Below are 16,155 nucleotides of genomic sequence, written 5' to 3'. Positions count from 1 at the left end.
CCCATATCTTTTCACTTATTAGATTGTGAGAGAAAAATGCATTAACTTTTCTTACTTGTCTGACTGACCATCCTATCCAACTGTAGTTGGTTCTTATTCACTGATGGTCCTGGAAGATTTTTCCATATTCTTTCTTCTTACAAATCTGAATATACTCTCAAGGAAAAAAAACTGATCTACCTCAATGTCTTAGATCATCATTTAGTACTTTGTTGTCTATGGCTCTCTAATTTGCAAAGCTCTGTATTCCATTTTTTGACAATCCTGGGGCTTGAACTCATGAGTCTCTCTGTTCTCAAGGCTAATGCTCTACCACTTGAGCCACAGCATTACTTCAAGCTTGTTCTGTGTATGTAGTATCGAGGAATCAAACCCAGCACTTCATGCATGCTAGGCAAGCACTTTACCACTAAGCCACATTCCCAGCCCCCATTTTTTGTTCTTTGAAAAAATTATTAAGTAGTTGTACAAAGGGGTTATAATTCCATAAGCAAAATAACAGAAGTCTTAAGAAGTGATCATTTAAATCCTACATCACAGAGTGGCTACTATACTTAAATAATGGGGTATACATGACATGTACAGTAAAAGTACTTTTTATGAGATTCAAAACCAACTTTATTTGTGTGTGTGTGTAATGACTTGCGGATGTTCTTTTTTATTGTTATTATAAAGGTGATATACATAAGGGTTGTAGTTATATAAGTCAGGTAATGAATATATTTCATTTTGGACAATGTCACCCTTTCTTTGAACTCTCCCAAGCTTTCCCTCCCACCCCCACACACCAATTGTACAGTTCATTTGCAACAGAGTTTAGTAAGTACCACTGCTGCATTTGTTACCCTTTGTCCCTCCATTTCTGTGATCCTTCTTACCCTCCCAAAGACACATAAATGATCAAAAAAGTCCAAAAGAAAAGAAAAGGAAACAAAAGCAGCAACAAAGAAAAAAAAAGAAACCCTTGTTTCCATTTCCATTTTGATAAGTATTATTTTATATGAGCAGATGCACATAGACATTGGGAATTTGTTGTTCCTTTCCTAAGAATATCCTCCTATGGTCTCACAGTGTGGGAATGTCTGGAGTTGTGCACAATTTATCATATTTCACTGAATATTTAGATCTAGCTCCTACCTTACTTTTTAAAGATAGAAGGTGATTATAAAAGCACTACTACAATTTGACAACATCTTGGGAGGCTGAGATATGACAAAAGGAAAAGTTATCATACCTGAAAAACTATCCAGCAGGATATCAAATTGTCTAGGAAATCAAGTCCCTCAGCATGGATGGACAAAAAGTAGAGGAGAAAGACAGATAATCAACTGGTTCACTCTCCTCTCCCCCTCCTAGATGCCGTTACCAGGACCCTAGACTTGGCCACCTTTTATTCTTTATAAGCAAGAAAGTATCAGTCTCTTGTCATCACCTCTGTCTGTCCTATCTCTGCTCACATCTCCCTTCCAGACATAGCTGGGTCTATAAGGATCCGAATCCCAATGGAGTCCAGATATAAGGACACGATAATTACCCAAGACCTCTCCTGGACCAAAGCTGTTAAAGTCCTCTAGAGGTGACCCATTATAATCACTAACCACACCAGATGGTTCTACTCTTTTAAGGTTTTCTGCAAATATTGTGTAAAAGTCTCCCCTGACCATTCCTTCCTACATATCTCCTCAAGTTTCCTAGTTCCTTTTTCACATAACCTTTGAGTGTTATGGCTTTATCTAGGATTCTTCTTTTCGTTCACCTGCACCACCCTCTCTCTGCCCCCTCCGGTTCCCATTCCACTCAGTCAAGGCATGTTTCAGGTTATCATCTGAGTATTGTTTTACAAGATTAGATGGAAATTCATGAGTAGATGTAGACTTTTTGACTGTTCGGGGAGTGGACAAGAGTCCGGTTGGGCTGTAGTATACATTGTAGGTGGTAAAGGATTATTTTTTTTAAAAGATTTTCAGTCATAAGTGGCTGAAAATATCTTAGCAATATATAAGTATTCATAAACACTTTACACAAGAACTATCAGCACAAGAACCATTCGTAGTTTCCAAACAGCATGCTTTCCAAAGATTACTTTGGAAAGATTGCAGGTGACTGTCTTGGTGTATAACAATTTTTTCCCCATGTGCACAGGTTCTAGGAGATAAACACGCTGTGAACAAGGACAGGCTTTTCTGTAGTTTTATTTACATTTCTTCTTTTGTTGCTCATATTTATTTTATTTTAACTTTTGCCATTTTGGGGGCTTGAACTCAGAGCCTGGGCACTGTCCTTGAGCTTTCTCAAGACTAGTGTTCTACCACTTGAGCCACAGCACCACTTCTTTATTGGATCCTTTTTTTTTCAATCTTGGGGCTTGACCTCTGGGCCTGGGCACTGTCCCTGAACAGTTCAGGTCAAGGCTAGGCCTCTAACACTTTGACCCATATCACCATTTTTGGTTTTTCTGGTGGTTAATTGGAGATGAGTCTCAATGATGTTTTTGCCTGAACTGGCTTTGAACTGGGATTCTTAGATCTCAGTCTCCTGAGTGGCCAGGATTACAGGCATGAGCCCCAGGGTCTGACAGATCATTCTTAAAATTAGGGTTTTGAATTCTCTGTCATCTGTCATTTCAATATTATTGAATTTAGATGTTGAGGAGTTAAGGATTTTTAGAGGACTCATACTGCCTTGCTTTAAAAAATATTGCCCTGTTTCTAGTTGAATTTTGTACTATTTTTACTAAACTCAGAGGAGAAACAAATTGTTGCAGTAAAATCAACCATTCAAAAGCTAACCAAGTTTTTAACATGAAAACAAGTGTAAATATCAATTACACTATCAATAAACTTAAAATCTAGGAACTTAAAATGATGAAACTTAATAATTATGAATTTTATTGCTTATATTATGTAATAAAAAGGAGGATGGGAAAAATCAAGATGGAAATGAGGGGAAATATCTGAGATATCACATATGGAATTAATAGTAAAATAATAGATAAAATAATAGAAACAAAGCCTCCATTTTTTTTGTTGACCATATTACTTTCTCAGGGATCTTGTGGTATTTTTCTCTATAGTTACTACTTATGTCGCTCTACTATCTAACGTTTGGGAGAATTTTCCATGTTAGCTCTTTTGCATATCTGCATTTCTCACAGCCAGCTCATTATTCTGTGAGAGTTCTTTGTTTTATAAATGTAATTGCAGGATTATATCTGATTTCCATCTCCTGCTTACTGTTCTCCTTTAATACTTTCCCCAAAATTGCAGTTGTATTCTTTTGAGGAATTAAAAAATTATCTTTAAGTAGTTGTACCAAGAGGTTGCCATTTAACAAAGCCGTTTATGAAGACTATCTTGATCAGTATCACCCCTTTCAACATCTCTCCACGTAGCCATGAACCTGATACTTTATTTCAGATGTGTGTAGACACAGGACAGCACTGCTTCTAGTTTGACATTATGTCTTTGTATGACTATTTCCTTGATCTTTTATTTATTTATTTATTTAGTGCCAGCAATAAGGCTTGAACTTTGATCCTGGGTGCTTTTTTGCTTAATTGCTTCACCACTACAGCCACAGTATGGTTTCTAGCATTTGGGGATTGATTGGAACTAAAGAGTCTTATGGATTTTTTTCCTACCTGGTCTGGTTTTGAACCACTATCCTCAGATCTCAGATTCTGGAGTAGCTAGGATTTCAGATATGAGCTACCAGCACCTAGCTTGATCTTTTCTTTTTTTAAATGGGTCATTGATAATGTGCAGAAATTCAATTGAATTTATTGTGTTAATCTCTGTGAATTAACTTATTTTTTTATTCTTTAGGATTTTTATATACTAAATAAGCCTATAAGGCTATCTGTGAATGAGCATAGGTATTTTTCTCCTTGCCAATTTGTATATCTTTTAAATGTTTTCTTAATTTCTCTCAGAATGTCCAAAAGTATGTTGAATAGTGCCTTGTCGCTGATCTTTATGTAAGTGTCTTTCTGTCTTTCACCATTAAATGTGAGATTAGCTGCGTGTTCCTCATAAATGCTCATTAACATCTTGATAAATTTTTCCTATTTCATTACTTTTTTTTGCCAGTCCTGGCTTGAGCTCAGGGCCTGAGCACTATCCTTGGACTTTCTCAAGGCTAGAGTTCTACCACTTGAGCCTCAGCACCACTTCGGCTTTTTTCTATGTATGTGGTACCAAGGAATCGAACCCTGGTCTTCATGCATGCTAGGCAAGCACTCTACCACTAGGCCAAACTCCCAGCCCCAGAAACACTTTTTTTGTGGATTATAAGGCATGAACTCGGTCTTGGTGCTGTTGCCAAGCTCTTCACTTCAAGGTTACTGCCCTACCCTTGGGCCTGGGCGTTAACCCTGAGCTCCTCAGCTCAAGGCTAACACTCTACCCTTGAGCCAAGTCCCACTTCCAATTTTCTAGAGGTTAATTGGAGATAAGAGTCTCAGGTCCTTTTGGACCAGGCTGACTTTGAACCTCAACCCTCAGATCTCAGCCTCCTGAGTAGCTAGGATTACAGGCATAAGCTACTGCACCCAGCTCAAATATTTTTCTTATAGTGCTTGGGATGAACATGCATTTCTGAACTTCTTTCTATTAATGTGTTTTATGGTCATTGTTTATCTTACACTGAGTCATCATTGCATTCCTGGAATTAGAGCCTTGGGACACATTGATATGCTTTAATGTAATGTTGGGTTTGGATTTATCACACCTTTCAATAAAAAGATAACCTGGTGGTTGTTGGAATTTGTCGCATCAGTTTCACTAATTTCAATTATTTATTTATTTATTTATTTTTGATATATTTATTGTAATTAATAGAAGGGTTACATTATATTCCCCAGATAGAAGCTACATTTTTAAAAATATTTTTATTGCAATTAATAAAAGGGTTACATGATATTTGCCAGATAGAAGGTGCATTAATTCACATACATTGATACCCTTTCACATGTCTTGGTACCCATTACCCTCCCCCACACCCTCCTACCCGTCTTGGTTTTCCCCCCTTCCCTATCAAATTTCAAATAACCAAATACAAATAAATTCAACATGTCAGATAACAAAGTAAGATACTGTAACAATATGAGATACCCAAGGGACAGCAAAGGAGATGAGAGATAACATAGTACATTAAGGACAACAATCACTTGTTATATGGCTTTCGTTTCAATATCCTGGAGGTCCTTTCAATTAGCTTCATACTATATGGCCTTATGTATCAAGGTTTTTCTCTATTGCAGATCTCTGCTAGTAGAGCCCAAGGTTTCTACTGATTATGACGAATGAGGGAAACCATTGAGCCTAAGTTCCTTTGAGTCTGGCTTACTTCACTTAATATGATTTTTTTCTAAGTCTTTCCATTTCCTAACAAATGGGGCGATGTCATTCTTTCTGACAGCAGCATAGAATTCCATTGTGTACAAATACCACAACTTGTTGATCCACTCATCAACTGAGGGACATCTAGGTTGGTTCCATATCTTTGCTATGGTGAATAGTGCTGCAATGAACATTGTTGTGCTAGTGGATTTAGTATGCCCTTGTTTCTGGATGGTTGGGTAAATGCCAAGTAGTGGAATTGATGGGTCATAGGGGAGCTCTATGTTTAGCCTTTTGAGGCACTGCCACACTGCTTTCCATAGTGGTTGAACGAGTCTGCACTCCCACCAACAGTGTCGTAGTGATCCCTCCTGGCCACATCCCCTCCAGCATCTGTTATTATTCGTTTTCCTGATCCTGGCCATTCTAACTGGAGTGAGGTGGAATTTTAGAGTTGTTTTGATTTGCATTTCTTTTATGACCAGAGATGTTGAGCATTTCTTCATGTGTCTATAGGCCATTTTTGTTTCTTCTTCAGAGAAGACTGTCTTTAAGTGTTTGGCCCATTTTTTAATGGGATGGTTGTTACTTTGGAGATTAGTTTTGGAGTGATTCAATTTTTTGAGCTGTTGATATATTTTAGATATGAGGCCTTTGTCTGTTGTTTGCTTGGTGAAGATCTTCTCCCACTCTGTAGGCTTCCTGATTAGTTTACTAGCTATGTCCTTTGCCATACAAAAGCTCTGCAGTTTAATGCAGTCCCACTTATCTAGCCTTTCTCTGATTTGTTGTGATTCTTGGTCCTTATTAAGAAAGTTTCCACCTGTGCCAAGGAGGCCTAGTGTATCTCCTATTCCTTCCTGTACAGTTTTCAGTGTGTCAGCTTTTACCTCCAGGTCTTTGATCCATTTGGAATTAATTCTAGTGCAGGGTGACAAAGAAGGATCCAACTTTAGTTTTCTGCAGGTGTAGAAGCTACATTTCTTAACAATCATTGCTACCCCTTCTCACGTTTTTGTTCCCATTTCCCTCCCCCGGTCCCCTCACCTCATCGTGTTTCCTCCCCTTCCCTATCCTATTTCAAATAAATAAACATATATACAATATATCAAATAACAAGATAAGATGAGAAATAACATAGTACTTTAAGAACAACAATCATTCATTATATGGCTTTTGTTTCTATATCCTAGAGATCCTTTCATCTAGCGTCATACTATATGGCCTTTTGTATCAAGGTTTTGCTCTATTGCAAATCTCTGCTAGGAGAGCCCAAGGTTTCTACTGATTATGACAAATGAGGGAAACCATTGAGCCTAAGTTCCTTTGAGTCTGGCTTTTTTCTAAGTCTTTCCATTTCCTAACAAATAGGGCAATGTCGTTCTTTCTGACAGCAGCATAGAATTCCATTGTGTACAAATACCACATCTGTTGATCCACTCATCAACTGAGGGACATCTAAGTTGGTTCCATATCTTTGCTACGGTAAATAGTGCTGCAATGAACATTGTTGTGCTAGTGGATTTAGTATGTCCTTGTTTCTGGATGATTGGGTAAATGCCAAGTAGTGGAATTGATGGGTCATAGGGGAGCTCTATGTTTAGTCTTTTGGGGAACTGCCACACTGCTTTCCGTAGTGGTTGAACGAGTTTGCACTCCCACCAACAGTGCAGTAGTGATCCATCCTGGCCACATCCCCTCCAGCATCTGTTGTTATTAGTTTTCTTGATCCTGGCCATTCTAACTAGAGTGAGGTGGAATATCAGAGTTTTTTTGATTTGCATTTCTTTTATGACCAGAGATGTTGAGCATTTCTTCATGTGTCTATAGGCCATTTTTGTTTCTTCTTCAGAGAAGACTCTCTTTAAGTCTTTGGCCCATCTTTTAATGGGATGGTTGTTACTTTGGAGATTAGTTTTGGAGTGATTCAATTTTTTGAGCTGTTGATATATTTTAGATATGAGGCCTTTGTCTGTTGCATGTTTGGAGAAGATCTTCTCCCACTCTGTAGGCTTCCTGGTTAGTTTACTAGCTATGTCCTTTGCCATACAAAATCTCTGCAGTTTAATGAAGTCCCACTTATCCAGCCTTTGTTGTGATTCTTGGTCCTTATTAAGAAAGTTTCCACCTGTGCCAAGGAGGTCTAGTGTATCTCCTATTCCTTCTTGTTAAGTTTTCAGTGTGTTGGCTTTTACCTCCAAGTCTTTGATCCATTTGGAGTTAATTCTAGTACAGGATGACAAAGAAGTATCCAACTTTAGTTTTCTGCTGGTGCTTAACCAGTTCTGCCAGCACCACTTGTTGAAGAGGCTATCTTTCTTCCATTCTATATTTTTGTCTCCCTTGTCAAAGATTAGATGGCCATAGGTCTGTGGTTTAATATCTGGATCTTCAGTTCTATTCCATTGGTTTCGGGCCTGTTCTTGTGCCAGTACCAAGCTGTTTTGATAATTATAGCTCTGTAATAGAGTCTAAAGTTTGGTATTGAAATTCCTCCCGCGCTGTTCTTTCTGCTAAGAAGTGTTTTTGTTATACGGGGTCTTTTATTAGTCCATATGAAATTTTGAATTGCCTTTTCTATTTCTTTGAAGAATGACATTGGGATATTGATGGGTATCGCATTGAATTTGTAGATAGCCCTTGGCAAGATTGTCATTTTCACGATATTGATTCTTCCAATCCAGGAGCATGGGAGGTTTTTCCATTTCCTCAGTTCTGCTTTAATTTCCTTCTTCAGGATTTTAAAGTTTTCATCAAAAAGGTCCTTTACATTCTTGGTTAAGTTAATTCCTAGATACTTTATTTTCTTTGAGGCTATTGGAAAAGGAGTTGCTTTCCTGATGTTGCCTCATTTGTCTCACTGTTGGCATAGAGGAAGGCAGTTGAATTTTGAGGGTTAATTTTATATCCTGCTACCCTCCCAAAGTTTTGAATCAGCTCAAGGAGCTTGGGAGTAGAGTCAATAGTATTGTTTAAATACAGGATCATGTCATCTGCAAAGAGGGAAAGTTTTACTTCCTCTTTCCCTATTTGGATCCCCTTTATGCTTGCTTCTTGCCTTATTGCACTGGCTAGGAATTCTAATACTATTTTAAAGAGGAGTGGAGAGAGTGGGCATCCTTGTCTCGTTCCTGGTTTTAGAGAGAATGGCTTTAGCTTTTCACCATTAAGTCTAATACTAGCAGTGGGTTTGTCATCCACAGCCTTTATTATATTGAGGAATGTTCCATGGATTCCTAGTTTCTCCAGAGCTTTTAACATAAAGGGGTGTTGGATCTTGTCAAATGCCTTTTCCGCATCTATTGAGACAATCATGTGATTTTTGTCCTTGCTCCTGTTGATGTGTTGAATTATATTAATTCATTTGCGTATGTTGAACCAGCTTTGCCTCCCTGTGATGAATCCTGTTTGATCATAGTGTATAATTTTTTTGATGAGTTGTTGTAGACGGTTGGCCAGTATTTTGTTGAGAAGTTTTGCATCGATGTTCATCAAAAAAGAGGTCTATAATTCTCTTTCTTTGATGAATCTTTGTCTAGTTTGGGGATGAGGGTTATACTGGCTTCATAGAATGAGTTTGGTAAAGAACCTTCATTTTCAATTTCGTTGAAGAGCTTGAGGAGTATTGGTGTGAGCTCTGCTTTGAAGACCTTATAGAATTCAGCTGTGAATCCATCTGGCCCTGGGCTTTTCTTAGGTGGAAGTTCTCTTATTGCCACTTCTATTTCAGAGCTTGAAATAGGCCTGTTTAGTTGGGTTAGTTCTTCTTGGTTCAGTGTGGGTCTGTTAATATTGGCTAGGAATTCATCCCATTTCTTCTAGATTCTCAAATTTGTTGGCGTAAAGGTTTGAGAAGTACTCCCTCATGATACTCTGGATCTTGGTAATTTCTGTCGTGATATTACCATTTTCATTTGTGATTTTGTTTATTTCGTTATGCTCCCTTCTTTTTTTGGTAAGATTTGGTAAGGGTGTGTCAATTTTGTTAATTCTTTCAAAGAACCAACTCCTTGTTTTGTTCATTCTTTCTATAGTTTTTTTTGGATTCCAATTCATTTAATTCTGCTTTGATTTTAATAATTTGCTTCCTTCTAGTGGGATTAGGGCTGGTTTGTTGCTCTTTTTCCAGGAGCTTAAGGTGACACATTAAATTGTTGGTTTGCGATTTTTCCAATTTGTTATTGTAGGCACTCAGAGCTATAAATTTTCCTGAGTACTGCCTTTGCCATGTCCCAAAGGAGTTGGTATTTTGTGTGCTCCTTTTTGTTAAATTTCATAAACTGTTGGATTTCTGTTCTGATCTCTTCGATGACCCATTGGTGATTCAACAATGTGTTGTTCAGTCTCCATGAGTTACAGGGTTTTCGTTGGTGGAGATGTGTGTTCAGTTCCAATTTGATGCCTTTGTGGTCTGAGAGTGTGCATGGAATAATTTCAGTGTTTCTGAATCTGTCCAGGTTTGTTTTATGGCCTAAGATGTGATCTATTTTGGAAAATGTTCCATGTGCTGCTGAGAAAAACGTATATTGTGTTGTTGCTGCGTGGAATATTCTGCAGATGTCTGTTAGATCTAGTTGGTCTATATAGTTGTTCAATTCTAAGATTTCTCTGTTGAGTTTTTGCCTTGTTGATCTGTCCGAAGGTGAGAGTGGTGTGTTAAAGTCACCAACACTCACTGTGTTTCGATCTGTGTATGGTTTCAGTGAAAGTAAAGTTTGCTTGATGAAGTTCAGAGCTCTGGGATTCGGTGTGTAGATATTTAGGATGGTTATGTCTTCCTGGAGGAAAGATCCATTTAGTAGTATGTAGTAACCTTCTTTGTCTTTTCTCACTAATTTTAGTTTGAAATCTATTTTATCTGATATGAGGATGGCAACTCCAGCCTGTTTATGGGGGCCGTTAGCTTGATAGAGTTTATTCCAACCTCTCATTTTCAAAAGGGGTTTGTTTTTTGGTGTAAGATGTGTCTCTTGAAGACAGCAGAATGATTGATCTTGTTTTTTGACCCAACTAGATAATCTATGTTATTTAATTGGAGAGTTAAGTCCATTGATATTGAGAGTCAGCATTGAGAAATATTTATTAGTTCCTGCCATTTTTACAAGCTTTCATTAGGGCCTGTGTCTTGATAGTTTTTGTGGTACTTAGATGTTATGAGTTTTAGGTGCCATGTCTTTCTCTGTATTACATTTGTGTTGGTTTTCTATGTGTAGAACATCTTTGAGAATTTTCTGTCATGTTCGTTTTGTTGCTACATAATGTTGAAGCTTTTCCTTGGAATGGAATGTTTTTATTGTTCCCTCAGTTATGAATGAGAGCTTATCTGGGTACAGTATTCTTGGTTGGTAGTTATTTGACTTCAGGGCATGGCATATATTGTTCCAGTCTCTTCTTGCTTGCATGGTCTCTGCTGAGAAATCTGGGGTTATTCTGATTGGTTTGCCTTTATAGGTGATTGTTCTCTTCTCCCTGGCTGCTTTTAGGATCCTATCTTTGGCCTCTATTGATCCAGTTCAGATTATAATGTGGTGGTGGGATGTCCTTTTCTGGTCAGGTCTGTTTGGGGTTCTAAAAGCTTCTTGTATCTGGATGGGCCCGCCCTTCTGGATATTTGGGAAGTTCTCTGAGATGATTCCCTGAAGTATATTTCCAATACCATTGACCTCTTTCTCCAGACCCTCCTCAATACAAATTAGCCTTAAATTAGGCTTCCTAATTGTATCTTGGACCTCCTGTAGTGTTTTCTCATATTTCTTGGATTTGAATTGACTCATTTTCTATTCTTTTTCTATAACAACTAAAGTATCTTCAAACCTGGAAATTCTCTCTTCTGCATTGTCTAACCTGCTATGAAAGCTATCCACTTTATTCTTCATCTCCCTTGCTTCTAATTGCTCATTTTTGATGCCTTGCATCTCTTGTTTTAGATCATGTATGGATTTCTTTAGCTCCTTGAGTTCCATTTGAGTGGTTAGCTCAGCAGCTTTATTCTGTTTGGACATTTATTGGAGTTCAGTCACCTTTTTTTTGTGGATTCTATAAATTCGTCCATTTTTCTTTGAAAAACCTTTATTATGGCCTCCTTTATGGCTTCCCCTTTTTCACATATCACCTTGTTTATGGTTTTCTCTTGTTTAGCTGTGGCTTCCTCCCTTATCTCTTTCTTTATGTTTTCACATTTTTCATTAATGATGTTTATCAATTGCATTTGTATAGCACTTGGAAGGCTCTCCTCTAGATTTGCAACTTACTGCTCCATTGCCTGTTTATGTTGGGTGGGAGATGCGATTCTGTGATTTGACATTTTTCTTGAGTTTCTTGTTCTGCCGATTTGAAGATGGGAGTAAGATTAATACTAAACAAGATTATAATTTTTCAGATATAACCAACCTAGACCTTTTTAGTTGTCTGACAATAGATATTAGCTCCTTTAGATTGGTAATAACACTCTCTCTTTCTTTTTGTACACTTACATACAAATCTAATACAGTCACAGATGACCAATTTATGACCAAAACAATAAGCCCCTCAATCAAATCTCTATTGTATTTAAGTCCCTCTGGACCTAGCGTATAATTGAACACCTAGATACACAGCATTGCTCAACAACCATCAAATGTTGATCCATGCATTATAAGAGTTGAAGGATGAACAGAGGACCAGAGATAGAAAAATAATATGAAAGATGAGAAGGGAGATAGGAAAAGAATAATACAGGAGTGTAAGAATATTATAGTAATGAAGAAAGGGTATCGTGTAAGGATAAGTGACCTAAGAGGTAGAGTATTTGTGTAGAAAGTTTAGATGAACTTAGATAAAACTTATCAAAATAAGAGTAATAAAGAAGAATATATAGAGAAAAGAGAGAGGTTGATATAGAGGATTTCAATGATACCAATTTTAGAAAAAAAAGAAAAAAGAAACAAAACATCAACAAAATAAAAGAAAACAGAACATACACACACACACACACACACACACACACACACACACAAAGAAAACAAAAACAAAAACAAAATAAGAAAAGGTGAGGGAAGATTCCTCACTGTTCTGAGTTCTTACCCAAGAGATACTAGGGTTGAGAGCCAGGAGTTTAAAAAGCAGGTGACTGTATCAATATGGATATTGTTTTTGTTCAGACTGTACCCAGAGCTGTCACTGTATTTCTAGAACGACCACAGTGACAGCAGGATTGCGGGAAAAGAGAGGAGAAAAAAAGCAAAAAAGAAAAAAAAGGAATGAATCATAACATTAGAAAAAAAGGTGTAGGTTAAATGGCAAAGAAAAAAATAAGAACATTTAAAAATGCAACTGAAATGGGGTAAAAAAATAAAAAAGGGTATTCTTCAGTTTTTTTGGGGGGGGTGGGAGCAGGATAGGAAACTTGTGTCTCCACTAAATTCGGGATCTAAACACTTCACAAAGTCTTTTTCTCTTGTGATTTGGCTTTGTGGTTTTTCAGATGAGATTGCTTGTTTGGTAGAACAAAGCTGAAAGATCCCCAGGTGGCTTTGTTTACCAGGTCTGCGGGCGGCGCAGGGGGATGAACTTCAGCAGCGCTGGGGCCGGATTTCCGGCTAAGGGATCTCTGGGAAATCCTTTGCCAATTAGAAAGATGGCACTGTCAGCAACAACTCTCAGGCTCCAATTGCTTTGGCCTGGGTCCTTGCCAGCAGTCAAGATGGAGATGCTCTCAGCTGGAGGGGGAGGGTCTCCCTCCCAATGCTGCCAGCAGAAGTGGAAACTTCTCCTCGGAGGTACTCACACATTGCTGGATTCTCCAGTTCCATGAAGCTGGCAGGTCTGTGCACGGCTGGGTGTCGGCTCTGGGCTCGCACAGGCTCTGTGTGGCCCTGTCTGCAGTCGGCGGATCTGCCCTGCTGTGGAGCGCTGTCTCTGCTCTGATTCAGAAGAGCCTTTGTCTTCCGGTTGCTCCGCGGCGGAGCTCCACGCTCTCTTTTTACGCTGGTATTCTTCCTTTTTTTCCTCTCTGCCTGAGTTCTCTATGGTCCTAAAGCTTACTTAGGATCAATTTCTGGTAGAGGACTGTCTCCTGCACTGCCAGTACATGAATCTTGGCAGGAGCTCAGTACGTCTCACCCTGAACCGCCGCCATCTTCCACCGATGATCTCTCAAATTTTTATTTTTTTCTTATGTGTTGGTCATTTTTTTTTCTTGGTCATGGGTCTTGAATTCTGGGCCTGGGCTCTTCGGCTCAAGACTACCGCCCTACCCCTTGAGGTACAGCACCACTTACAGATTTGTGGAGGTTAATTGGAGATAAAGATCTCATGGAGTTTAATGCCTTGGCTGGCTTTGAACTGCGATCCTTAGATCTCAGTCTCCTGAGTAGACAGGGTTTCAGGCAAGAGCCACTCGGCTCAGCTATGTCAGTCAATTTTGCATCACTGTTGCAAATATACAAACAATTAAAGAAGGAAAAATATATTATAATTCACAGTTATACATGTTGGGGTGCGTGGCCACTTGACTCCATGTTGATGGGCTGATAAGGTTGTAAACTGTGGCAGAAAGGCAGCATGCATGAAAGCACATTTTTGTCAGTTCTGGGGTTTGAACTCAGGGCCTGAGCACTGCCTTTGGGCTTTCTCAAGGCTAGACTCTATCCCTTAAACCACAGCACCCCTTTTGGCCTTTTCTGTGTATGGAGAAATCAAACCCAGGACTTGTGCTTGCTAGGCACCATTAGGCCACGCTCCTGGCCTGAAAGCACATCTTTAACAGTAGTATTCTGTCTCAAAATATCTAAATGCCCGTATGGGTACATTGTTGTTGTTTTTTTTTTGGTTTTACTTGCCAAACTTCTTATGAGTAATTTTTATACTCATAAAATATTTCAAATCATTCAGAGTCTAACCCTTGATGGTTTTATAGATTCTTCAACCACACTTCTTTACCTCTCCCCCAAAATGCAGCCTCCACTGACACAGGGCCCCTTATCATCCTGTAAGCAACCTTGAGTATGCATCCATCTACCTGCTGCTTCCTGCCATTTCCATTCCACAGAGTATATTCAGGTGTGATCAGAAAGAGTTATCAGTCACAACACAGGCCTCTGAGGGAGTGTTTCTAATGAGTTCCTCTAGGATCTGGACTCCTCTGGGATGCAGGAGATCCTTAGACTGAAGGGATAGGTCGAATGAGAAATGTACATTGTGGGTGGCACAGACTTAGCTGATGACTACCCTGGCTGTTATTTCCAATCCACACAAAGAATAAAGAGGAGCCAGACCCTAACTATTCTGAGAGAGTTGTGAAGAGGACAAATGAACCTTAGAGTCCTTCCAACCTGAGGCCTTTGATTCTCCAGATCATGTGGTATTCTGCATGATGCCTTCTCAGGTATGATATCCAGTCCCTTTTCCATCTCTTTGTCCTTCAAGTCTTTCCACATTATAAAAGAACTATGATTAAAGTTCACCATTTATAATCTTTTTATTAATGATAGCATTTGTTAGTATTGCTTAGTGTATTATCACAAGACTGTGTCATTTAACATGATGAAACCTCTGAGGGAGACACTTAATCCAGGGGTCCTTACAGATTTGTGGTAGGAATACTCAAGGAGCTTCACAATACTTTCTATTAATGCCCCTATACCCAAGAAATTTTGATTTCATTTATTCATAGCACAGAATCTGTGCTTTCAAAACCTATTGTACAGTCTTCTCTAAGTATGGTCTACAGTCCATCAGAGTCAGCAAAAGATAAAACTTGAACTTTTATGTGTGTGTGATACTGGAGTTTTGAATTTGGGTCCTCATGGTTGTAAGGCTCTACCACTTGAACCATGCCTCCAGGCTTGGATTTTTACAGTGTGATCATATACTCCAAGGTGATAGAATCAAAACCAGGATTTGACATACAGTAAGCAGGCGCTCCATATGAGAATTAGGTCTCTCAGAGCACCTCCTTTCTTCAGTCATGGATGAGCAGACCCATGTACTAGGAGAGGGAGATGAGAAGCACTGTCATGGGAACAGTTTCGGATACATAGTATTGTGATTGGGTAATGTGAGATAATCCATGAGTGTGAGCTTACACTCAGGAATTTGTTGAACAGCCAGTGAAAAGCTATGGCCCATGTTAATGAGTGTTTCTTGGAGAATTTTGCATAACTAGTGGTTTTAACGAATTAGAATTTGTAGCAGTTAAGCCTGAAGGAATCTACCTGACAGCCAACATATTTTCATAAAACAGTAGCCTCACTCACAGACAATGCCAGGTGCTAGCCCTGTTGCACATATTAAGGCAGACATGGCTTTTCTTGCATTTACAGTTTGGTGGAAAATCAGCTATATAAAGTCAGGCATTTAGTATTGTGGGATGTGTCCAGGGAGTAAACATAGAAGCAAGCCTACCCTCTATTAGGAAAACAAGGAAAGTTTAGCTGAGTAATTTATACCTGATGGACACGAAAGAGGAAGTAGGGTAAAGCAGGGACAAAGGGAAGAGGGAGGTAGGAGGTAGGAATGGAAAATAGGAACAGCTACTCCATCAGAGATGAGTTATCATGAACCAGATAATTGTGGATCTAGGCATTTTTCTTTTTCTAAAAATTGTTATTATAAAGGTGATAGCAGAGGGGTTCCAGTGTCTCTCATTCGTAATAGTTAGAATGTGCCTATAAATCAAATCTACAAGGAAACCCAATGGACATTAAAAGACAACAAATCACACAGTAAGACCAAGGGAGGATATTCTTAGGGCTCAATAGCTATGCATATACAACCATGTAAAATGATGCTTATCAAAATGAACAACAAGAAATGGAAACAAATGTTATTTTATTGT

The sequence above is a fragment of the Megascapheus bottae genome, chromosome 17, assembly GCF_031878675.1.
Source record: "Megascapheus bottae isolate mThoBot1 chromosome 17, mThoBot2.hap1, whole genome shotgun sequence".
NCBI lineage: Eukaryota > Metazoa > Chordata > Mammalia > Rodentia > Geomyidae > Megascapheus > Megascapheus bottae.
This window is presented reverse-complemented; position numbering follows the sequence as displayed.